The sequence below is a fragment of the Diabrotica virgifera genome, chromosome 4 (genome assembly GCF_917563875.1).
Source record: "Diabrotica virgifera virgifera chromosome 4, PGI_DIABVI_V3a".
NCBI lineage: Eukaryota > Metazoa > Arthropoda > Insecta > Coleoptera > Chrysomelidae > Diabrotica > Diabrotica virgifera.
The window spans coordinates 174,705,138-174,731,526 of record NC_065446.1 but is presented as its reverse complement, the minus strand read 5'-3'; the positions used below and the strand labels follow the sequence as shown (position 1 = coordinate 174,731,526).

Below are 26,389 nucleotides of genomic sequence, written 5' to 3'. Positions count from 1 at the left end.
ATGAAAGAAGGAGGTATGAAATATTTTTCGTCTTTTTCAGGTTTAAATTGTTTATAACTCGAAAACTATTAACTTTAGAGAAAAACAAAAGACGTTTTTTGTTTCTAAATCATCCTGGAGGAGACTACTAACTCAGTGAGAGCTTTATTAGTGGACTGTTTAGCATAGGGTGAATTTAAAATAGAATAAAAAAAATAACAGTAAAAAAACCAGACCTTAAAGTAAATTGTAATAAAAAATATTTCCTACCTTGTCATTTCTCGTTGCACAAGCTGGAGCAGGCCTGCTATTTTTCGTACTGCTATTGCTGAGTAGTATAAAGTATAAATCACTCGCGAGGACTATATTGAGTTTCTATACACTTTTCGGAATGATTGTAAGTGACTGTTAACCAAGAGAGTTGGTTGGCGAATTGTCTTTTTAAAATGAGGCGAGTAGGCAGGTAATTACATACAAAAAACTTTAAGGTTTTTACTTGAAAATAATGATAAAAATTAATACATACTCACTGAATTAGGTATTGGCCTACTCGTATATACGGGGTGTCCCATAATATTGAAAAGAAAATGAATTAAAATATTCTTTACAAAAACAAGAAAATTAAAAATTGTTATTCCTACTTATGTGGACGAACCACAACCGCCCACCACAATACGCAGTATTGTTACGGCTCAAAAGGCAAAGGACATAATTTTACTATAGAGCGTTTATATATACCACTATTAGTTTTCACTGTGGCCACTCTAACTATACCATCAGATCCAGGATGAACCTCAATTATACGGCCCAAAGGCCATTGTAGCGGGGGAATATTATTTTGACGGATTACCACTAAGGTACCTAGTTGGACGTTTGGAGACGGAGAATTCCATTTAGCCCTTTGATGAAGAGTTTGGAGGTACTCCTTAGACCACCGTTCCCAAATCTGTTGGTGCAACTTATTTAATAATTGCCAACGATTCAACCGATTGTGCGGAACATCGAGCAACGTTTCTTCGGCCGGAGCACTCAAAGGCTCCATGGTCAAAAAATGTCCTGGAGTTAACGCACTAAGATCGTTTGGGTCTGAACTTAACGGGCATATTGGCCTCGAATTCATGATGGCCTCAATTTGAGAAAAAATAGTATATAACTCTTCAAAAGTTAGTACTTGTTCTCCAATTGTGCGAATTAAATGACCCTTTACCGTCTTAATATTAGATTCCCATAAACCTCCAAAGTGTGGAGAAGAAGGGGGAATGAGATGCCATTGAATAGATTCATGAGAAGCAGCTTGTGATGCCAATCTGTTAAGTTCTGCTCTGGCTCCAACAAAGTTAGTGCCATTGTCACTATAAACATGTTGACATCGGCCTCTACGACTGACAAATCGCTTAAACGCAGCTAAAAACGCGTCAGTGGATAAATCAGATACGAGCTCTAAATGAAGAGCTTTTGTTGAGAAACAAATAAAAAGCGACAAATACGCTTTACGAGTTTGAGACTTTCGAAGTTTGGAAGCTCTTATAGGAAAAGGGCCCGCAAAATCAACTCCAACATTACTGAAAGGTTTTAGTTGAGATATTCGAGCTAGCGGTAGATTTCCCATTAACGGAACTGGGGACAAAGGATTCACCTTAAAACATTTAACACATTTAGACAGTACTCTACGAATGGCTCGTTTGGAAGATATAATCCAAAAACGCTGAGAAATTAGGTATTGAACAGTTTGAAGCCCGGCGTGTAGATATTGCAGATGAGTAGATTCAATAATCATATCAGTTAATTTACAACTGTTAGGAAGTAATGCCGGAAATTTGCGATCATACGAAATGGGCGCATTAGCTAGGCGACTACCTACACGTAGAATTCCCTTTGCATCGATAAAAGGTGAAAGCTTTCTTAAATTTTTTGGAAGCAGCTGTTTATCTTGGATAAAATTTATTAAAGTATTAAAAAAGATCTGCTGTGTTCGTTTAACAAAAACCAGTAAGGAGTTATGTTGCTCCAATAAACTTAAACAACCTATTTCCAGATTACCATATCGGTTTTTGGTTACATAATGGAAAAAACGAATAATGTAACACAAACATCGAACACACCTATTTAAAGACGAATGACGATCCAATAAAATATCTAAAAAATTATTGGGAATTTCAGCAATCAATGCGACAGTCCGCACTTCCAAATTTACATTAGTAGACTCCTTTGAATTAAGTTCAAAGAACGTTAGCGGATCAGATTGTAAGAAGGTTGGCCCCGCCCACCATTTGGAACAGTTAATTAACTCAGAGGGTAAGCAACCCCTTGAACCAATGTCAGCAGGATTTTCTTCAGAAGGAACATAGTGCCAACATGAAGAAGTTACTCGTTCCTACACATAAGCTACTCTATTGCTCACAAAAGTTTTCCACTGATGAGGGGAAGATTGTAACCAACGTAATGTAACAGCAGAATCAGAATAACAGTATATTTCCTTGATTTCTACTTTATCTTTAATAACAGAAGAAACAAAGGAGACTAGTCGAGCCACTAAAACCGCAGCAGACAATTCTAATCTGGGAATAGTAAGTCCCTTATTAATGGGTGCGACCTTAGATTTAGCTATAACAAAAGAAACAAAAGGTTGGCCTGAAGGTGATAAGCATCGAAAGTACAAGACAGCGCAGTAACCTTTCTCGCTAGCGTCACCAAAACAGTGAACTTCTAAGCGTAAAATATCGTCAATTAATAAACGACGAGGTAAATTTAATTTACTCAAATATGCTACATCATCAATGTATTTTTTCCACAAACGGATAATTTCTTTTGATGGAGCATCATCCCAACCAATCTTTTGAGTCCATATTCTTTGAATAAGGTGTTTAATTAGAAATGTTATTGGAGATAAAAATCCAAGAGGATCAAATATTTTTGCTAAATTGGACAAAAGATGACGTTTTGTACAAGAAGAGTCTAAAACTTGAACTTTAAAAGCAAATGTATCCGAAGAAGCGTCCCATTCCAACCCTAATACTTTAAGTGTTTTGGACGAAATATCATCATTAAATGTAAGAGGTTTTATTGCTAAATCTGATACAGCTAATCCTTTCAATAAATCGGGTACATTACTGGACCATTTTTTCAACTCAAAACCTCCTTTGGCAAGTAAGGCAATAAGTTCGTCTCTTAGTGCTAAGGCATTTTCGAAACTAGGACAGGAAGAAATGATATCATCAACGTAGGTTCCAGTTTTAAGTGCCTCGGCTGCTAGAGGAAACGAATCCCCGTCATCATTAGCCAACTGATGTAGACATCTAATAGCAAGATAAGGAGAACAAGAGAGACCATAAACAACTCTGTTGATACGAAGATCTCGAACAGGTTCAGAATTATTAGAACGCCAAAGTACTCTTTGATAATCTGTTTGAGTAGGATTAATTAAAATTTGCCTATACATTTTAGAAATATCGGCCGTAATTACATAACCATGCAATCGAAAATTAATCAAAATTGTACAGATGTCAGTCTGAAGCTTAGGACCAGTGAATAATTTGTCATTGAGTGAGGGTTGATTTGGAAGATGCCCGGAACCATTAAAAACGACCCTTAATTTACTTGTTAGACTTTCAGGTCTTAAAACACAATGATGCGATAAATAGTAAACATAAGGTGAATCGAAGTTATTCAATGGGACAGGTTCCATGTGACCGAGCTCAACAAATTCCTTCATAAAGGTGCGGTATTGGTCATAAAGTTCAGGAGATTTTTGAAGCCTTCTTTCTAATGAATAAAACCTACTAAGAGCAAGTGATCTAATATTAGGAAAGACAGGATTTTCTTCCTTAAAAGGTAGATCTACTACAAAGCGTCCTGAATGTTCACGCGTATAAGTATTCATAAACATATTTTCCACTTTAGCGTCATCAGGAGCTAACCAAAAAACTTCAGGGACTGCTTCTAATTCCCAGAATTTCTTTATTTGCTGATCCAAAGAAACCGTATCTTCAACTTGGCAAAATAAAGACGTAAGAGTAGGTGCCTTTGAAATATTTACTTTTCCCATAAGCACATAGCCAAATATAGTATTAATTGCATCAGGTTCATCTTGATTGCCGTAAATACGTCCATCCAAAAGAATGGTAGAGAATACATCAGCTCCTAAAAGAATGTCTATGGATCCTCTACGAAAGAAGTTATCATCTGCTAACTTTAAATTAGCAATATGGGGCCAAGTATTAACTTCTAAATTACATAAAGGCTGATCCTCACATATTTTTGTCAAGACTAACGCATCGGTTGTCAAAATAGGAGAAGATTTACGTACTGGTTTAAAAGAAATGGTAACCCCACCTAAATTAGTGTTCGACTGCATAGAACCTAATCCTTGGATGTTAGCTGAAGTTTTCATGGGACGTAAACCTAAACGCCTAAGGGTCTTTTGACAGATGAAGGACGTCATGCTTCCCGAATCTAACAGACACCTAACAGGTTGGTAGTTACCGTGACAATCAAGCACCTCAATACATGCAGTGGAAAGCAAAGTACTTTTATCAGCGGAAGAAAAACACACAGAAACGGATGATCCAGTCGTTGAATTTAAAGTGGATGCCGTCGAATCTTGAACATTCTCTTCTTTCTTAGAAGAGGAGAAGCAAAGGAGTGTATGATGTTTTTTATGGCACGAGTGACAAGTCCATGTAGATTTGCATAGGCTAGAACGATGTGATCCAAGACAGTTAATACACATCTTGTTCTTTTTTATTAATTGAAATCGATCTACAGGAGATTTTGCCAAAAAAACGGAGCATTTATAAATGGCATGGGTATCATTAGTTTTACAGATAGAACATTTTGGTTCAGGTTCTGTTTGAGCAAGCAATGATGTAGATTTGGAAGAATTAGGTTTTTTAGAAAAGTTAGATTTTGGTTTAGTGTGAAAATCAATATTATCTAAAGCGAGACAACTTTGATTTAAAAAATCAATCAGTTTTTTATAGCTTGGGATGGTTGAATTATTATGAAAAAGCTCAAAACGTGTTACTAAAGAAACAGTTAATCGTTTTAAAATCATTTGAACAAGTATAAAATCCCAATGTACTGTGGGTAGTCCTAGCTTATTTAGAGATGCCACATTTTTCGAAAATGTATCTAACAACTTGCGTAGTTCTTTTGGATCTTCTGAAGTCAGTTGTGGTGAACTTTCAAGGTTATTCCATAAATTGGCAGCGATTACCCTAACATTATTAAACCTTTCACAAAGCAGATCATAGGCAATTGGATAATTGTTTGCTGTGATGTCAATATGATCCACAGCATCGCGCGCTGCACCCTTTAAACACGATAGTAACAAATTAAATTTGTCAATTGGCTGTAAGTAAGTAAGAGTATGAACGCGAGCATCAAACTGATCTATAAAACTTCTAAATTCAGTTATTTTTCCACTGAAAGATGGCAATTCCGGTTTCGGTAAATTAAAATAATTTATAGGTAAAGGATTTTGAGACTGTGAAGTTGATGTAGTTTGCTGACTTGATGTTGAAGATTTTCTAAAGGCTTGCACGTATGTTAATTTAATTTTATAATATAATTTGTCAAAATTACTACGGCAATCATCTTCGACTTTAAATAGCGCGTCCTCATTATCTTGCTCAGAAACTAACATAATTATTTTATTATGAAGATCATAAAAATTGTCACGAATTTTTTCCAATCCTTCATACATAACTTCCAAAACCGGGTAAAAATTCTTATCGTCAGCAGCTACCTTTAAAGCAACAGCATGAATTTCAGTCATTCGTTGCACTTCAACTTGTCTTAAAGATTGATATTTTTTAATTTTATCTGCCATTTTGTAAATTTAAATGTAGAATTAATAAATTTAGAAAACTATGTCCTCTGCTATTTGAATATTTATAGACAAAAAATAATTATAAAACATAAACCCTTTAAATAAAAATTACTGTGTAAAATAAACACACAGTTTCATCTATAATAGAGTCAACCTGTATAATAATTATTATAACAAAATTTGTCTATTGGCCGACGTTGACAATTTAATAATAATTACTTTTACATTAATGTGTTCCTTTTTTACTTAAAAAACAACATTAACTGAGGTATAGGTATCACTAACGATCGGCACAAACAAAAAACCAATTTACTAATTGATACGTGATTTTAATTTGGTAAAGAATATTTTATCGCCTTATGTTAAAGAATAACAAAAAAATAAAGTCAAAGGGAATGCGGTTAAATAACCTGAATTTAATTCTGATCTTTGTAAATTAGCAAAGTATGACAATAAAATCAAACAATTCAGGTTTAAAAGAAACTTTCCCCGACTATATTACCCTCTTAGAAAAATGAAAAATGCAAGAAAAAAATATAGAAAATGGATCTATCAGGCTCGTAACGGATCAATAAATCATCCTGGAGGAGACTACTAACTCAGTGAGAGCTTTATTAGTGGACTGTTTAGCATAGGGTGAATTTAAAATAGAATAAAAAAAATAACAGTAAAAAAACCAGACCTTAAAGTAAATTGTAATAAAAAATATTTCCTACCTTGTCATTTCTCGTTGCACAAGCTGGAGCAGGCCTGCTATTTTTCGTACTGCTATTGCTGAGTAGTATAAAGTATAAATCACTCGCGAGGACTATATTGAGTTTCTATACACTTTTCGGAATGATTGTAAGTGACTGTTAACCAAGAGAGTTGGTTGGCGAATTGTCTTTTTAAAATGAGGCGAGTAGGCAGGTAATTACATACAAAAAACTTTAAGGTTTTTACTTGAAAATAATGATAAAAATTAATACATACTCACTGAATTAGGTATTGGCCTACTCGTATATACGGGGTGTCCCATAATATTGAAAAGAAAATGAATTAAAATATTCTTTACAAAAACAAGAAAATTAAAAATTGTTATTCCTACTTATGTGGACGAACCAGTTTCCAATGATCAAAAGAACCTAAAATAACGTACCCGGGTTGAAAAAATTGATTTTTAAATTTTTTTTTAAATATCCTTTTAATAAATGTAGCTAAAAAACTCCGAAATTATGGCATTTAGGTATAGGGAAAATAACACAAAAATAATCAGCATTTCTTAAGGACTTCAAAACGCAAAAATATGCAGGGTGTTCCATTTGAAATACGAAAATTCATTAGATTTCCAGAAAAACGGAAATTCTGACAACAATGTAATTGCCATTATTATATCGGCCGCATTAGAAAACCCTTTGTCACCAAAATCTATAAAAATCGTGCAAGCCGTTTCCGAGATAATTGAGGCTTTCCATACATAAAACTCGCTCTGTATAATATACTCCATTTAATAATACAAGACAAGGTAGACGGAAGAAGAAAGGCCAGGTCGAAGACAACCGTCACGTCATGGCTTAGACACCTGTGAGAATGGTTTAACAGATCCTCTGCATCCCTTTACTCAGCTGCCATCAACAAAATTACTATAGCCAATTTGATAGCCAACGCTCAATAATCGAGCACGGCACGTGAAGAAGTAGATTATTTTGTGTTCAATTACATAAATTTCTGTAAAACTGATTATAGAATATTATTTAATGCAACATACCCCTTCATCCATTCAGATAAAGGATCTCTGATAAAAGATCTCTGCATTATCAAAAATTTGTATTGGCATCAATGTGCAAACATATGAATTGGTCAGAACACGACGGAAGCAGTGGACATAAGACGTGGGGTGGTGCAAGGATATACTTTATCACCTCCGATTACTTTTTAATATCTACTCCGAATTTTATTTTCAATGAAGCCTTAGCTCATATACAAAGGAATTAATTTCAACAATCTCAGATACGCAGACGACACGGTACTGATTGCCTCCAATGAAAAAGATTTGCAACGAGTTATAAACAGGGTGACTGAAGCATGTGATGAATAAAGGCTAAAACTTACTTAATATTTCTAAGACAAAACTTATGATTGTCAGCAAAATGGAGTTACAACCAATAAACATCAGAGCGTATGAGATAAGGTTAGGAAGAGTCCACAATATTACCTATTTGGGCGCCAACGTTAACGATAACTGTAATATACACTGACCGGCACAAAAAACGGCCACCCCAAAAATGGGTCATTTTTGATTACTTGAATTTCCTAAACCTGTTGTTCGATTTAAGTGAATTTTTTAAATTTTTATAGCCTTATTCGCATAATTATTATTTTTATAACAAAATCGCTGTAATAATATTCTTGCTGGACAGGTAAACTATCATTGTATACCGGGTGTACCAATCAAACTGTGTTTTATTCTCAAAGTTCACCACACCCTATGGAATATTCTAGCATTTATAAAATACTGAAATTAAAACTCAACTATAGCTTCAGGTTTGCTTAACATTCTGTTTTTTGATTCATTCGCTTATGTTGGATAATAAAAAAGTTAGGTGCTTTAACAACTAGCCATGCGCCTCATTAATACAGGGTGTTTCTAAATAAGTACGACAAACTTTAAGGGGTAAATCTACATGAAAAAGTAATGGCCGTTTGCTTTATAAACACATGTCCGCAAATGCTTCGTTTCCAAGATACTGGATGTTGAATTTTTTTCTTGCAAACTGACGATTTATTTATTTCTCCAAAACCGGCTGATATGAAAATGAAATTTGGTAGGTTTTAAGAGACAGTTATTGCACATTTTTTGACATGCAATTAAGAATTTTATATTCTCCATTGGCGCGCATACGGGTAATATGACGGGTAATATTACCCGCATGCACGCCAATGGAGAATATAAAATTCTTAATTGCATGTCAAAAAATGTGCAATAACTGTCTTTTAAAACCTACCAAATTTCATTCTCATATCTCAACCGGTTTTAGAGCAATAAATAAATCGTCAGTTTGTTAGAAAAAAATTCAACATCCAATATCTTGGAAACGAAGCATTTGCGGACATATGTTTATAAAGCAAACGGTCATTATTTTTTTGTGCAGATTTACCCCTTAAAGTTTTCCGCACTTATTTAGAAACACCCTGTATTAATGAAGAACATGGCTAGTTGTTAAAGTACCTAACTTTTTTATTATCCAACATAAGCGAATGAATAAAAAAATAGAATGTTAAGAAAACCTGAGGCTATAGTTGAGTTTTAATTTCAGTATTTTATAAATGCTAGAATATTCCATAGGGTGTGGTAAACTTTAAGAATAAAACACAGTTTGATTGGTACACCCGGTATATAATGATAGTTTACCAGCTGTTCAGCGAGAATATTATTACAGCGATTTTGTTAAAGAATAAGGCTATAATATATTAAAAAAATCACTTAAATCGTACAACATGTTAAGGAAATTCAAGACATCAAAAATTGCCCATTTTGTGGGGTGGCCGTTTTTTGTGCCGGTCAGTGTAAATAAAGAAATAAGAATACGCATTGAAAACGCCAAAGTCGCTTTCTATACATTAAAGAAAATTCGTATTAATAGAGATATTACGTTAAACCTTAAAATCAGATCAATACGCTGCTAAATATTCTCTACATTTCTGTATGGCATGGAGAGCTGCACCCTTAGAAAAACACTAATGAAAAAATTGGAAGACTTTGAGATGTGGATCTATAGACGAAAATTGCGGATATAGTCCAGGATAATAAGGTTTTTTCCATGACACTTCAACAGCCAGGGTACTGAAGCGTTTTTTCGACAGGTAATACATATAAGAGCAAATTGTAACTATTTGCTGCATAGAATCTGGCGGCCATTTTTATTTTTAAAAAATTTAGTATAAAAAAACGGCAGTTTTTCTTTTTTTTTTCAAATCAATGGATAACAGTGAAACTTATGTTTTTTTTTTAGTAGATACATCTTCGAGAGTATGGAAAAAGCTTTAAAATGGCGTATTACAAAGTTTGACATACTCATTTATTGTTAATATAATTGCTAAAAAGGTCGAAATTGCAAAACAAATAATTTCGTAATAACTATTGTCAAGGTTAGGGTACAGCTTTGAAATTTTTGTCAAATGAGGGTTCTTTGGTGCTTAATATGTGACAAAAAATTCAAAGCGATTCATTCAATTGTTTAAATTTTATTCAAATTGTTTATTCCGGAGAGCATTTTTTTTTTGCAATAACATAAGTCAGAAAAAAATGATGTTAGAACCATTCCACAGGTGTTAAATGAAAGAGCATGAGCTCTGTTTTCAAGTTGGTTTAAAAAAAGTAAATAAAAAATACATTTATTAGTAATAAATAATTATGCAAAAGTATCGTTAATCTTTACTTATAAACTTTTTATTTTTTTTTGTAATAAATTATGTATATTTATTACAATTTTTTTATCAACAATTATTATATAAATAACATTACTTGGTAGTTGTGCACCTAAAACAGGGTAAAAAAATAGATTTTTTTGAAAAAAATTATTCATATTATAATGAATAAATACAGTCGGAAAAATGAAAGAATACCCATGAACGATCACATCAATCACATATTATTCACATTATTAATAATATATCTCTCTCGTTTGATAATTATGGAAAAAACAAACAGCAAATACAAAATATGTGATTGATGTGATCGTTCATGGGTATTCTTTCATTTTTCCTACTGTATATGTCATCCATCTGGGCGTGATGACGTACTCGACGTGCTAGCTCATTTGAAAGGTTATTCAATTCTATATTCAGTAATATAAACATTTACATAATTGTTTATACAGGGTGTCCAAAATTTTAACATTACTCTTCGCTAAAATTAAATGTTCAAACTTCTAAGAGACACGTGGCTGGCGGGAGCTGGCTTGAACATTGAATTTAATCGAATTTATTGCTGAAGTAAACATTTTTTTCTGTTTTCGGGCATCAATAAAATATATTTTGAGTTAAATAAATTACATACATTCTTCTTTTTTTTGTCAAATAATTTAAATAAAAAAATTTTTTGGACTCCCTGTACGGATAATTATGTAAATGCTTATATTACTGAATAGAGAATTAAATGACCTTTCAAATGAGCTATCACACGACCCCTATTCATATTTAAAAAAATCATCGATTACGTCATCACACCCAGATGAATGACGTCACTAGTATGACATATATTCAAAAATATCGTAATTTAAAAATAATCGACCTGTTTCGGGATTTTTCCTTAAAATCGCCGGTTTACGAATTATCGAATTTATTCCTTTCATTTGCACCATACTGTATATTTGTATTGAAACATATATTCTGCAATACAAGTATGACAGGTCTTATGTTTATTGTTATATTTGTTATATCTGGCTTAAATCGTTTTGCGAGATTGAATTTAGTGCTTGCTAATTCATATTGCTGTTTGTTTTGTTTTTAAATTTGGGAAATTTATTTACAAACACTAGATCAAATCTTGTTGAAGGAAATCCTCTTAGTCATTCACTATCGCATATTTTATGAATATACATTTTTGTAATATTCAATATTTAAATATTTTTTCACATGTAGTAGTAGTCAATATACAGTATCTAGTTGTTCTGGTGGATCTTTGCACAAGCATGAATTTATTCACGAATTATTGTTTAGACTAGGTCTCCTTTTTTACTTACAGAAGCTACTTATAGGGGAGTAAAGATAGAACGAAAACTTGCATTGTTTCGGAATAATTCAAACAAGCCTATATTTTTTTAAAACTTTTTTTTGTTAGTTTATATACATGTTAAAGTAAAAAAGTTCTACTCACAGATTTTTCCGCTAATTGTTTATTAATTGTTTAAACAATAAGAATTGTTTTGTATAAATAATTTTAAAAATATCGTTGAATTAATGATTTTACTTTGATCAAATATGTTTCTCTTTTGTTTTTCATTAAGCTGAATCCGAATATGGCATTACAATTTAAAAATTCTTATACGGAAGCTCTTATAGGTACAGTATGCATGTCTGCATAGCTAGGGACAATATTTGGGAAACTTTTTTATTATAAATTTTACGAAAAAAAGTTATTCTCCATAAAATGCTCTGCATAGTCTAAAATCTAAAACTAAACCATCAGATATCAAATTTTATCAATTTTATACGAGGTATGTCAAAAATATGAATTTCGTTAAAGAGTAAAATACCTTTGTTTTCCAGAATATTAAATATTGTTATTATGAAAAGTTATTTGGAATTAAAAACTATGTTTTAATATACAATTACATCCTTCTAATTGAAAAAAAAAAATGTTTCAAGTTTTTCTCAAATTACGCGATACCCATCGTCATTTTATTACAATTAAAATAACTATTTTAGTATCAATTTTACCAAAAAAAGTTATCATAAAATGCTCCACCTGGTCTAAAATCTAAGATACAACCATCAGATATCAAATTTTTTCAATTTTATACGAGGTGTGTAAAAATATAAATTTCGCTTAAGAGTTAAGTGCCCTTATAGTGCACAATATTTCAATTAGAAGGACGTAATTGAACATTGAAACTTAGTTTTTAATTCCAAACAACTTTTCTTAATAACAATTTTCGATATTGTGAAATATAAAGGTACTTTACTCTTGAGTGAAATTCATATTTTTTGACATACCTCGTATAAAATTAATAAAATTCGATATCTCATGGTTGCATCTTAGATTCTATACGATGCAAAGTATTTTAAAAAGAATAACTTTTTTTCGTAAAACTGATAGTAAAAAAGTTGTCAATAGGTTCCAATTTACGCCGACATACTGTATGAGCACAAAAAAATTCTTTGTTGGACATTTCTTATTGTTGAAGCTTATTATTAAATGTACTTTAGATAAGTTTTAAGGAAAAAGTTTTGATAACTTTGTATAAACATTTTTTTAGGCGGTAATTTTCGGTTTTTTATTACATTTTTTTATCTTTCTTAATTTTCTCAAAAAGAAATTGTTTATTTCATTTCTAAAGTAAAATAATTTGGTGCATTTTAAAGATTACATCCTAAGCTTTAAAAGAACACCTATAATATTGTAATAAATCTGTTCAAACTTGAGTAATATCGTCTTAAAGTGGTAGTCATTCTGTAAACTACAAAGTTTTCAAACACTACTTTTTTGAGACGCCGCATTTCTTTTTATTATAACCATAAGATAGCTTAGTTGTTCTTCTTTCATGTCCAATTTGTAAAATTTCATTTGATCCAATAGTTAAAGAATTACATTAAAATAACTCAACCGTGCACATCGCAGAACGCTAGTTTACAGTGTGCCAATGTTTGTGAGAAGGGTGACTTTAGTGTTATAAATAAAAAATTATAGAAGTTACAGATTTAATTTCAAAAAAATCTTTATACAAGGTTTTTTTTGTAAAGTTTACTGGATTTTTGAATGGTCAAGTCAGTTTTTTTCTAAAATTTCTATTTTCGGAGTTATTTAAAAATATGTACATCTAATTTTGCAGTTTATTTGTTTAATAAAAAATAAAGCACCCACTTCTCGAGTAGAAGTGGGTGCCATTAACCGCCAAGCAAAGAAATACTGCAATAATATGTAATATATTTGATTAACTAGAGTAAAATAAACTTAAACATTCGTAAAAAAATTGTTTTACACTTTGATAATGGCAGGTGCCACAATAACAAAATGGTTCGTTTTCGAACCTTTGGCGGAAATGAGATATAAAGATTGAAATACACAATTTTATTTTTTGGGAAAAGTCTCGAAAACATTTAGAGTGTAAATGGACCTGGAATTTTTGATAAACAAAAATAGTATGGTTAGAATGCCTACACCTTCTTTCTCAAAAACGAAGTCGAACGGCCCTCTATCTTTTTTAGAAATTATTTTAAATATTTCCAGTTTACACTTTCCAATCCTATATCTTGCACTGTGCCAGTTGCATAAATTCGACAAATCGACATAATATTGTCTACAACACTACACAACCTCCCTTGTAGCCCCCCCCCCCCCCACCCTAGATTATAACAAAACTGAATATCAGAATACCCGTCTTTCTAAAGGTACGTATCCACTACGTTAGTAATATCGGACCACCGAGGCACTGCCGCACGGTCGTTGGCGCACTGTTGCACGGTCCGGGAGCGCCAACCATCCACTATGTTCAGGAACCTCGTGCACTCTGCGCCCCCTGCAACTGCTCCAATCGATACGGTATGCGCTCCTCTACATATAAATCGACACCAACTGGAACGCCGAGGCGGAGCGCGCACTGTTGCACGCTCCGGGAGTGCCTACCGTTCACTATGTTTACAAACCTCTTGCGCTCCGCGCTCCCTCCAACTGCTCCCATCGATACGGCATGCGCTCCTCTACATATGAACCGCCACCTATTGGACCGCCGAGGCGAAGCGCGAACTTTTGCACGGTCCGGGAGCGCCAACCATCAGCTATTTTCACAAACTTCTTGCGCTCCGCGCTCCCTGCAGCTGCTCCCATCTACATGCATGCGCTCCTCTACATATAAACCGACACCAATTGGAACGCCGAGGCGGAGCGCGCACTGTCGCACGGTCCGGGAGTGCCTACCATTCACTATGTTTACAAACCTCTTGCGCTACGCGCTCCCTCCAACTGCTCCCATCGATACGGCATGCGCTCCTCTACATATGAACCGCCACCTATTGGACCGCCGAGGCGAAGCGCGCACTTTTGCTCGGTCCGGGAGCGCCAACCATCAACTATGTTCACAAACCTCTTGCGCTCCCTGCAACTGCTCCCATCTACATGCATGCGCTCCTCTACATATAAACCGCCACCTATTGGACCGTTGAGGCGGAGCGCACACTGTTGCATGGTCCGAGAGCGCCAACCATCCACTATGTTCACGAACTTCTTGCGCTCCCTGCAACTGCTCGAATCGATACGGTATGCGTTCCCTTACATAAAAACCGCCACATATTGGAGCGCCGAGGCAGAGTGCGGCGCACAATTGCACAGTCCGGGAGCGCCAAACGTGTCCACTATGTGGAGCAGTTGCAGGAGCTCGGAGCGCAAGCATAGTGGATACGTGTTTTTACACATAATAAAGAAATATCCCAACAAATTACTGCCTGTGCATCACCTTGAACTTATTCCTGATCAGCAGACAGGATTTATGTCGACTTCCGCCAATGCAATGGTTCGTTATCGAACCATTATTTTCAAACACGAGATTTGATGACTCAGAATTTTTTTTGTATTTTTATAACAATTGGTGTACAAATAGGTTAAAAAATAATGTTTTAATTTATTTGACCACAAAAGTGCTACGTCAATAAAATTACTACAGTAAAAATTAAGTCGTGTCGAAGGATTGAAAATGTCGGACATTTAGAAAATATTTTTGTGATGAAAGCATGAGTTTGGAAATTAAAACAAAATTAAATTTAGTTACACTTATATCTTCTGGTTGCTTAAAAAATACAAAAATTTAAAAAAAAATTAACGAATTGTCAATAAAAAATTCTACAAAAAAATGGTGCGTTTTCGCACCTTTGGCGCTAAATGGGTTAACCCCTAACATTTCTTAATGAGATTACAAAAGATTCCATCTTGTTTGATTTTTTCCGTAGTGAGAATCTATATGCACTCCCCTATTAGTATTGCAAAATTAAGCCGCTTGTCCATAGAAACCGCAATAAGTTAAACAATGATAAACAATACTCTGATACAGACCTTATCATTTTCAGTGACATTAGCGCATTTGTTTTGTATATGTTACAGTTCAAGTTGATTCTCAGTTAAAGTTGACTCCAACTACTCCAACTGAAACGAGCAGTAAAAGTTTATTTTAAAAATTTAAATCAACTTTTACTAGTTGGAGTTGACTCTTCCTGGATCGATTCAGTAAATGTTGATTATACGAGAATCTCAAGTGCATTTTTAATGAGTGTACGTTTCTTTGTTTTGACCGTTTCAACTACTTATTAGTATAGTCTGTAACGTCGCCCCCGTTAGGTAAATTATTCTGATTTGATTTTTTGCACAAACTTACTCAAAGAAATACATCCGTATAACAATCCTTATAACAAATACACAGGGTGTCACGCGGTACCGCTGCCGAAAAATTGTTTAACCAATTTCAGTAAAGTCAGTCAGTAAAGTGACACTTTATCGAACGAGTCTGATATTACGAGCAGAGGAACAGACGCGTTCGATAAAGAGTATTGAGGTGGTGCGTACAAAATTGTATCGTCATTCATAAAAAATATTAACACTTACTTACAACTTTGAGGAAATTTTTTAAATTTTAGACGAAATAAAAAATTCCTATGACAGTAATGACAGTAATCACAGATGACTTTTGCATGATGGCCGGTTTTGATGTTTAATCGATAGTTTTATCAATATTGTATACCTACCTAATTACTAAATCTGTAAAGTTTTGATTTATTTTGTATGAATATAATTGCGAAACACTACAGAATTTTACTTTTTGACATAAATTTTATCAATAATAAGATAAATTCTGTACAATATTTTTAATAATTAAAGTAAATAAATTTTAATTTCACTCAAATAAATAATCGATTGCTGCCATTGACCATTTGCATTCAATCTCGGTTAATTTGATTAATTATCGCGGCAGGTAAAGTAACATTCTTCTTTCAATACAACAAAGTGTTACTTTACTGCCGAAAATGAGGGCAAATGAGTACAATAATGAATGATTTTAGTGACGTTTGGCGATAAACAATGATTTTAAACAAATTCGCAAAAATACACACACCGGCAAAATTAGCCGAACACCTTAAAAATGGGACATGTTTGATGTCTCGAGTTTCCTAAACCACTGATCCGATTTGGATGATTCTTTTAGTATGTTATATCCTTATTATTTAAGAATATCGTTGTAATAATATTGTTGCTAGACAGGTAAATATCATTTTATACCGGGTGTACAAATCATGCTGTGTTTTTTCTTAAAGTTTGGAACACCCTGTGGAATATTCTAGCACATGTAAAATATTAAAATTAACACTCGATTGTAGATTTAGGCTTTCTTAACATTTTTCTTTTTGATTCATTTACTTATGTGTGATAATAAAAAAGTTATGTGCGTTAACAACTATCCATGTTTTTCATCAATAAATCCTCATAGTAGGGGAGGAAAGTATACTAAATTTGCAGTTACTCGAGCTTTATGGGAACCTATTGGATTGTGAAGAGTATGTGCTAAAATCAGAAAAAGGTTAAGTTAAATTTTCCATAAAGTGGGGGACTTTTCATTGTTTAATTTAATTTTCCATTTTGAAACAATCATTTTTCTCCGATTATAGCGCTATCTATCCATAATTAGAAAAAATGTGTCGAATAAAAGTTGCTTATTTTTACGTGAAGAATCCAAATCTACAATAAAAATTGGGGGCTCCTATTTGGGATTTTAAATTAAATCCCCCACCCCACCTCCGTGGGGGTTCGTGACACCCCACGGAGAGGGGAGGGGGTAAATTAAAAATTTTAAATACGAACCCTGCGATATTTCGCGAAATGAACATCAGATCGTAAAACTGCAAAATACACCTATTCAATATTTTTCAAAAATCTACCGAATGGCACCAAACACGATCCCGACGGAGGTGGGCTGGGGGGTTACTTTAAAATCTTAAATAGGAGACATCTGTACAAACTGCAAATTTAGCATACTTTCCTCCCCTACTATGAGGATTAATTGATAAAAAACATGGTTAGTTGTTAAAGCACATAACTTTTTTATTTTCCAACATAAGCAAATGAATAAAAAAAGAAAATGTTAAGAAAGCCTACAATCGAGTTTTAATTTTAAAATATATACTAGAATATTCCACAGGGTGTTCCGAACTTTAAGAAAAAAAGACAGTATGATTGTAACACCCGGTATAAAATGACATGTACCTGTCTAGCAACAATATTATTACACCGATATTCTTAACTAATAAGGCTATAACTTACTAAACGAATCACTTAAATCGGACAACAGGTTTAGGAAATTCGAGACATCAAACATGTCCCATTTTTAAGGTGTTCGGCTAATTTTGCCGGTGTGTGTAATTTTTTCACTTCGTTCAAATTTTTTTTAGATCCGTTGGGCCTTTTTTTCTCTAAAATTGACTGTTGTCGAGTTATTAGCTACTTAAAATTTGAAAAACGCCAAAATAACCATTTTCGAGGTTAAATAACTCGGTTAAAGATAATTATTGTGAAAGTCGAGCGAGCGGCCGTGGAGTAACGGCATAATCGCTGGCCTCATACGCCAGTGCACGTGGGTTCGAGCCCTGCTAAAGACAAACCATTTTCATTTCCAATAATGACACGAGCCGTCTCACCGTGCCTCGGAGAGCACGTTAAGCCGTCGGTCCCCCTGGGCTAGTGTACATCGACACTAGTTACTTGAAACAGGGTTAAAGATGTAATTGGCGCCGGAACTGTCCGAAAGGCAAAAATGCCATGCGATATTATATATTATGAAAGTCAGAAACTAAAAAAAATCAAAGATTAAAGCTACCTCTATAAGATCCTGAAGAAATTTTTGTCATTATTTCATTAATAAGATATAATTTTTAATTATCAACAATGAGCGCTATAACCGTGTATTGAGGGCGGCCGTCAATGTGAGTGCGAGTGAGATTCGCCATTGGACGGCTGGAATGGTGCATCTCTTTAGCACTCACCATTGACGGCCGCCTAATACGCACTTAGCGCTTATTGTTAATAATTAAAGATAAAGCTTAGTAATAAAATAGTGACAAAAATTTCTGATGGATCTTGTAGAGGGGGCTATAAACTTTGATTTAGTCACTTTCTGACTTTCATAATAATGAATTTTAACCCAGTTATTAAGCCTTGAAAATGGCTATTTTCGCATTTTTCAAATTTTAAATCGCGTATAACTCGATAACAATCACTTTTAGAGAAAAATCACAAAATACCTTTTTTTGCTCAGAATAACCCAAATGATCTAAAAAAAAATTTCCAAGTAAAAAAATTATTTTTGTGAATTTGTCTAAAAAGAATTGTTTAAACAATTTATCGATCAAGGTACTACCTGGCACCCAGTAGATTTGTTATAAGGACCTCTTTTTGAGTAAGTTTGTGCAAAAAATTCGAATCGGAGTAATTTACCTAACGGGGGCGACGATAGAGCCTAGACTAATTTGAACATATTCAGTAACATTTAATTTCTAGAATCGGCTGTTTTTTGTGAATCAGAATCTACTTTTACTAAATGGCATTGGGAAGAGTATACTTTTCCTAGTTGGAGTCTACTTTTACTAGTAAATGTTGAATATAAATCTTCATTTTATATTTATAAATCAACTTTTACTGAAACCAGCCGTTAGAGTTGACTCCAACTAGTTGGAGTCAACTCCAACTGGATAATCAACTTGAACTGTAACATATACAAATGGTTTTTCACGTTTATAATTTACACTGTTAGATTTTTATACATTTCATTGTAATTTTTATTATCAAACATAATTGTTAGAACGACTGCTTCTTATAGTCAGGGATACCAGGCCCATTTTCACTATTTATTACTAATAAGCTAATTTTTCGTTTTGACGAGACGCCCAACTTTTGTCTTGACAACAATTTTTGTTTGTGGTAGCTAACAAAAATTCAACGACATATCCTGGTGCAGATATCGGTTCAGACCATAACCATCTAATAGCTGACATCCAAGTGAAGCTCAAAAAAGTCGAAGAAAGCCCCAAAACACCAAAATTACATATATCAGCATCCAACAAAACGCTAATAGAAAATGACCTGAATAATCAACTAAAGAATTCAACAAATGAAAACAATACAGAAAAACGTTTATAGATCTTACCTAGAAAGTAATGGAAAAATATACAACAACGATGCAGAGGCACAAAAAACAACAATGGATGACTGATGAAATCCTGGAATTGATGGAGCAAAGAAGAACACTGAAAGATAACAAAACGAATACAAAGAAAAACAGAAACTAATTAAACAAAAGATAAAGGTAGCTAAAGAAAAATGGATGGAGGATAAATGCAAGGAATTAGGAAAGTTGAATGAAAAACATGATACGTTTAATATGTTTAAAAAAGTTAGAGAAGTAGCTGGTCTTTATCATAAGAAAACTCCACATACTATAACCGATTGGTCGGGAAAAATGATAATAGACGAACACGAAATTCGAACTACCTGAAAATTATATAAATGAACTGTATAATGATGATAGACCCGAAGAACTGGAAACTTCAGATGAAGGTGAAGGACCAGAAATACTAAAATCAGAAATACTACATGCTATAAAATTGGCAAAAAACAAGAAAGCCGTTGGTCCCGACAACATACCTACAGAAATGTTAAAGCTCATAAATGAGGAAAACATTGGAATATTAGTCAAACTTTTCAATGATGTTTATTCGACTGGTGATATCCCTGAAGATTGGTTAAAGTCCGAATTCATAACCCTACCAAAAAAACAACATCCGAAAAACTGTAGCGATTATAGAATGATAAGCCTTATGAACCACACTTTGAAAATCTTTCTACGTATCATCTACAGTAGAATCAGAGATAAATGTGAAGAAGACCAGGATGAACACAATTTGGCTTCAGAAATGGACTGGGAACCCGGGACGCACTCTTCGCACTAAATGTATTATTGCAGAAATGCCGAGATCAAAGGAAAGACGTATTTGCTGTATTTATTGACTATGAGAAGGCCTTTGATCGAGTACAACATCACAAATTAATTAAAATATTAAAGGATAAAGGAGTTGATAGTCAAGATGTACGAATCATAGAAAAATTATACTGGCGTCAAACAGCGACAGCTTGCATAATTGGAAAATCAACAGAAATATGCAAAATACAAAGAGGTGTCGGACAGGGTTGTATACTATCCCCACTATTATTCAATTTATATTCAGATAGAATATTTAAGGAAGCGCTGCATAATTTGGAATGGGGTGTGAAAGTTAATGGAATTCTGATAAATACAATCAGATATGCAGACGATACAGTTATTTTAAGTGATGCTATGAATGGATTACAACACCTTTTAAATGCCATTGACACAGTGGGAAGAGAGTTTGGCCTAAATATAAACTGTTCAAAAACAAAATACATGGTATTTAGCCGTTTGGCCCATCAAGATTCACGGTTATATGTTATGGTCATATAATTCAAAGAGTACCCAGTTTTAAATATCTTGGTTGCCATATTACTGAACAACTAGATCCAGATAAAGAGATAAAATGTAGAATCGAGATAGCCCGCACGACATTTTTAAAAATGAGGTCATTCTTCTGTAATGATACCTTGCTACTTCAACTTCGAAAGCGCATGATTAAATGCTACATTTGGTCAGTCCTCTTGTATGGTGTCGAAGCATGGACATTAAAAATATCCACCATTAACCGTTTGGAGGCCTTTGAAATGTGGCTGCACAGACGTATACTGAAAATACCATGGACGGCTATGCTGACAAATGTGGCAGTCCTTAAGAGAGCAAATGCTACCCGCGAGCTGCTTGATAACATCAAATATAGAAAGATGACCTATTTTGGACACGTAGTAAGGGGAGACCGGTATAATATTCTTCAACTTATTATGATGGGTAAAATCGAAGGACACAGAGGAATTGGTAGAAAGCAGGCCTCTTGGTTGAAGAATATCCGGGAGTGGACAGGAATAAAGCAGAACAACTGCAAAAGGAAATACAAACAATTCTGCCAATTTAAGGCAAACCATCGCAATGCAATGAACCCACCTCTGAGACGCAATTCTTAAAAGGCAGTAAACTTTGCATCAGAATTGTTTGTATTTCCTTCAGAGTTGAGACTTCTGAGCTTCACCGATGAGGCATGAGGATGCTGAAATAGCTATATGGAGATGGTGGTCCAACTCTGAATCAAATATAATGGTAGGGGAGCCCAAGCGGGGATTTTTGCAGTTACTCGAGCGCGTCAGATTATCATATGGAGAGAAACCTGGTATCCTGCAGATGTACCTCTACCATATATTGGCTCTTAACACAGGGGAGTTCGTTAAGGGGGGCCCGAAAAAAAAAATCTATCCTTAAAAAAGCTCGAAATTGTCAGATGAAGATAAGGTAAGTTAAGTACATGCAAAAGAGTGTATATTTCAAAAATCTGACGATATGAGCCGGGCGTAAGGAAATGGGTGAGTCCCAAAATTTCACTAGAAAAAAGCGAATATTTCGCGAAATGAATGACAGATCGAAAAACTAAAAAATATGCGCTCAATATTTTTTAAAAATCTATCGAATGATACCAAACACGACTTCCCACGGAGAGGGGTGGGGGGTAAATTTAATATTTTAAATACGAATCCCGCGATATTTCGCGAAATGAACATCAGATCGAAAAACTGTAAAATACACTTATTTATTATTTTTTAAAAATCTATCGAATGGCATCAAACACGACCCCCTACGGAGGTGGGGTGGGGGGTTACTTTAAAATCTTAAATAGGAGCACCCATTTTTTATTGCAGATTTGGATTTCTCACGAAAAAATAAGTAACTTTTATTGGAAACATTTTTTCTAATTATGCATAGATGGCGTTATAATCGGAAAAAACGATTGTTGGAAATGGAAAATTAAATTTAAAAATGTCAAGCGCCCACTAAAATGGAAAATTTTACTAAACTTTTTTTGGTTTTAGGACCTACTCTTCACAACCCACTAGGTCTCCAAAGCGCTCGAGTGACTGCACATTTAGCATACTTTGCTCCCCTACCATAAACAAAACCTGCCTTGATCTTTTTTATCTTTTTCATTTTTACTCAGTTTGAGTATTTAGAAACTGTCTTTCGGTCCTTTTCCTTGACGAAGGGAAGGTAAATGCGTGGCCTAAGCGTCCTCTATTTGCTTTCTCCTACTTTCGTCGTCTCTTGTGATTATATATTGTAAAATCCGGAGATATGGGATGCAGCCAGAAAGCAGTTTATTAACGAAAAGTCTTGGATTTAAAATATTGTTTATTATATTTTTATTTCAATTATTCTAATTGTTTAAAAGGTAGTAAACTTTGCATCTGGGGCTTTTCGTTGTTTTCCTCGTAATACGAGAGATGTCGCTGAATTGCGTCTCAGAGGTGGTTTCATTGCATTGCGATGGTTTGCCTTAAATTGGCAGAATTGTTTGTATTTCCTTCAGAGTTGAGACTTCTGAGCTTCACCGATGAGGCATAAGGATGCTGAAATAGCTATATGGAGATGGTGGTCCAATGAATCAAATATAAACAAAACCTGCCTTGATCTTTTTTAACTATATACTTTATGTTTCGCTGATGACCAAATTCTGATTGCTCAGGATCATGACGACTTGAATTACATGAGGCGGAAGCTAGTCGGTCTAGGCGGTCTCGAAGTCAACATTAAGAAAACTGAAGCCGTGTGTATTGGAGGGACAAAGTAGTGTGCGATTAAGATGCTCGCTGTAGCGAACTCGGCTGGTTCAGTGTTCGGGTTTCGCACACAGGTTTTGGGAATTCTTCTTCTTCTTTTTCGAAGGACCAGCTGGGAATCCAGCACCTGTAAGGATTTCTTTACAAGGGATAGGGAATGGTTGGTAGGTAATAACACACAATGTTGTTTACATAACAATAAAAAATATGTATATTGACGAGTTAAATGAATAGAAGGATACGTGAGAGATAGAAGATATTATATGTTTAAATTATAAGTGTTATTGTGAGACAGCTTATACCGCGTAGAGTTTAACTTGTTGGAACAGCAAACCGTTTAGATGCAATGACAACACCGCGACTTTGATGATAGGTGATTAAATAAGATGTACATATTATCTTTTTTCTACTTACAGTTGATAAAGCTATGATTAATTTACCATTTGGCACTAATCACTTACGGCCAAGTTGCTATGGCCACTGACACTAATTATTTGGTTAGATTTGTTGAGAAACAGACGAAAACTACCGCTCTTTAAATGCGGTGTGCTCTTGGCAAAGGTTGGTAACAGACTCTGAGTTTGTAGTTGGGCAACTTCTAGCTTTGTTGTTTGGCGGGAAAGATAGTTGGCGGGTATATCGATAAAGAGCTAGTTTTGAAGGGACAGGTACAAGGTTCTAATGTGTTGAAATATTGAAAATATTTGTACACTGTAAAAATTTATGGGAAATTTATACAAACAGTCCATTACATTAAACCAGAGGTCGGCAACGCGGCGCCCGCGGGCGCCACTGCGCCCTTCAATAAATTTTAGTGCGCCCTTAAACTATTGTTAATTTAGACAATAAATTCAAAACGTATATGTTTTATACGTTAATATTTATATATTTGTTAGGTCAAAAAATAGTTGGCGCCCACCATGAATTTTTAATTTAGTATTTCACTCTTTACGTTAAAAACGTTGCCGACCTCTGCATTAAACGATGGGGTAGAAATTAAACACTGTGATGAATACAAGTACCTGGGCATGAAGATAACTCAAGGTGGAAGAAGGTCGATTCTAAAAAAGGCATAAACATACAGGTAGAAAAGCCATATCCATGATAAACGGCATTCTGTGGGACCAGACAATATCTAAAGCGAACAAACAGCTCATATACAAAAGCATACTTAAAAGTATAATCACATATGGCAATGAAGTTTGGCCACTGAAACAAATAACGGAGAAAATGTTACTAATAACAGAAATGGACTTCTGGAGAAGAGCAGCAGGCAAATCAAGAAGAGATCGGATACCGAACGAGAGAATACGAGAAATGATGGGAGTAACACATAATACAATAATTAATGACATAAAAACAAAACAACTGGTATAGTACGGCCATGTACACAGAATGCCAGATGACAGGATCCCTAAACAGATTTTGACATGGACACCACAACGGAGAAGAAAAAGAGGAAGGCCGAAAAGAAGCTGGAGGGAGGGAATTGAAAAAGAACTAGAGGAAAGAGAAATTCCTCCTGGTCTATGGTTAAACAGAAAAGAATGGCGGAGAAGAGTCGGAAGGCGTCGGAGAACGCTGTAAACGGATAGTAGTAGTAGTTCTCTTTCTGAAAAAATTATAATGAATAGTAAAAAATATAATTTTCTTTATGCGATAAGTTGATTGTTTAGAGCTACTACAAAACAATATTTACTTTGTAAATCGTAGTTCGTAGCTACCCCAATATTAGATAAGTTATCACGCTGCGGAAATGTCTCGTTTTGAGTTGAGAGATAAATGTAAATGGTTATAATTGAGAGTAAAAACACATTAGTTCTGTGTATGTGTAATACTAAAAACCAGTTTATATTGGAGTAGCACAGACTAACAAATATTTGTTGGATAATATACAATAAATAAGTAAATACAACTTTACACCTCCCTGTACAATTCTTTCTCTCTGGGTCCACTTTCCGCGTATTTAGATAAGTTTATCCACGAACATACGATGAAATTTTCAAGCATAACTTATTCAAAAAAATTAAACGTAATGGAGATTGTAAATCAACCGAAGAGCGCTATAGGGTCGGCTGAGCTAGAGCGCTATATATTTTAAACTGAGAAAAGTGATATTTGGTTAAATAAGTGCGAAAACGTGGTAAAATTACAAATGTCGGAAAAGAAGACATTTTAATATTTACTGGTTTTGTCAAAGTAGTTTAGTCGCAACATAGGGGGTCGGGGCTCCCGTGGAAAATACTAGCTCGCCGTGATTTGATGGTGGTATTATAGCTTTTTTGGGTCGCTGAATCCAATGGAAGTGGTCTGGAAGCTCAAATATGGTGCGTTTAATTGTTACTAACAAATTATGGTAAATTAGGTATTTTTCAGGAATTATTAGAAGCCCTGTAAATGAATTGATAGTGTTAAGGTCTTCTTTGGTCTATTTTTGGTCGCTGAATCGAATGCGACTAGTCGCGATTACTCAAAATATGTTCTTATTTTGTTAATAACAAAATAATTGTTTATTCGCCGAAAAGCTCGAAATAATGCGCCATGTACAGCAAGTTTGTAGTATTTTCCATAGTATTTTTATACGCTAAATCGATTGTCACTGGCCGTGATAGCTTAAACCACGTTCCGACTTTGTTATTAATAAATTATTGCAAATACGGTTTATAGTACTTTTACTCACGATTTTTGCTCTAAATTTTAAAAGACCACTTGGATTGACATGAAATTTGGCATACACGTAGCTAACATGTCAAACAAAACAAATGATATTGTGCCGATATGTGCTTTTACCCTGGGGGTGAATCTCAGCCCTTTTCGGGGTTGAAAAAAAACCTTTAGTCCGGAAGTGGATAACTGATTAATTCTAAGCAACTTTTGTTCTATACAATTTTTTTAGTCGATACTTTCGGGTTATTTACGACTGAATATGTTCATTTTTCAACAAAAACCACTAGGTCTGGATCCCGCGTATGTAAAAAAAGTTGATTAATAGCAAGCTGAAAATTTGTTAATAGCTTAAGGGTGTCTAGTCGGATAAACTTTGATATATGGGAACACTGGAACAGGGGCAGTTTTAATTGTGGAACAGGTTAAAAATTTAGAACGCTCAGACCACGAAA

The 26,389-nt window shown here is 34.3% G+C and overlaps 1 protein-coding gene across 1 annotated transcript in view; it reads left to right on the top strand.

Moving 5' to 3' along the window:
- The window catches only part of LOC126883250 (ras-related protein Rab-8A), a 113,472-nt gene that overhangs the window by 28,149 nt on the left and 58,934 nt on the right, over positions 1 to 26,389 (top strand). The window lies entirely within an intron of this gene.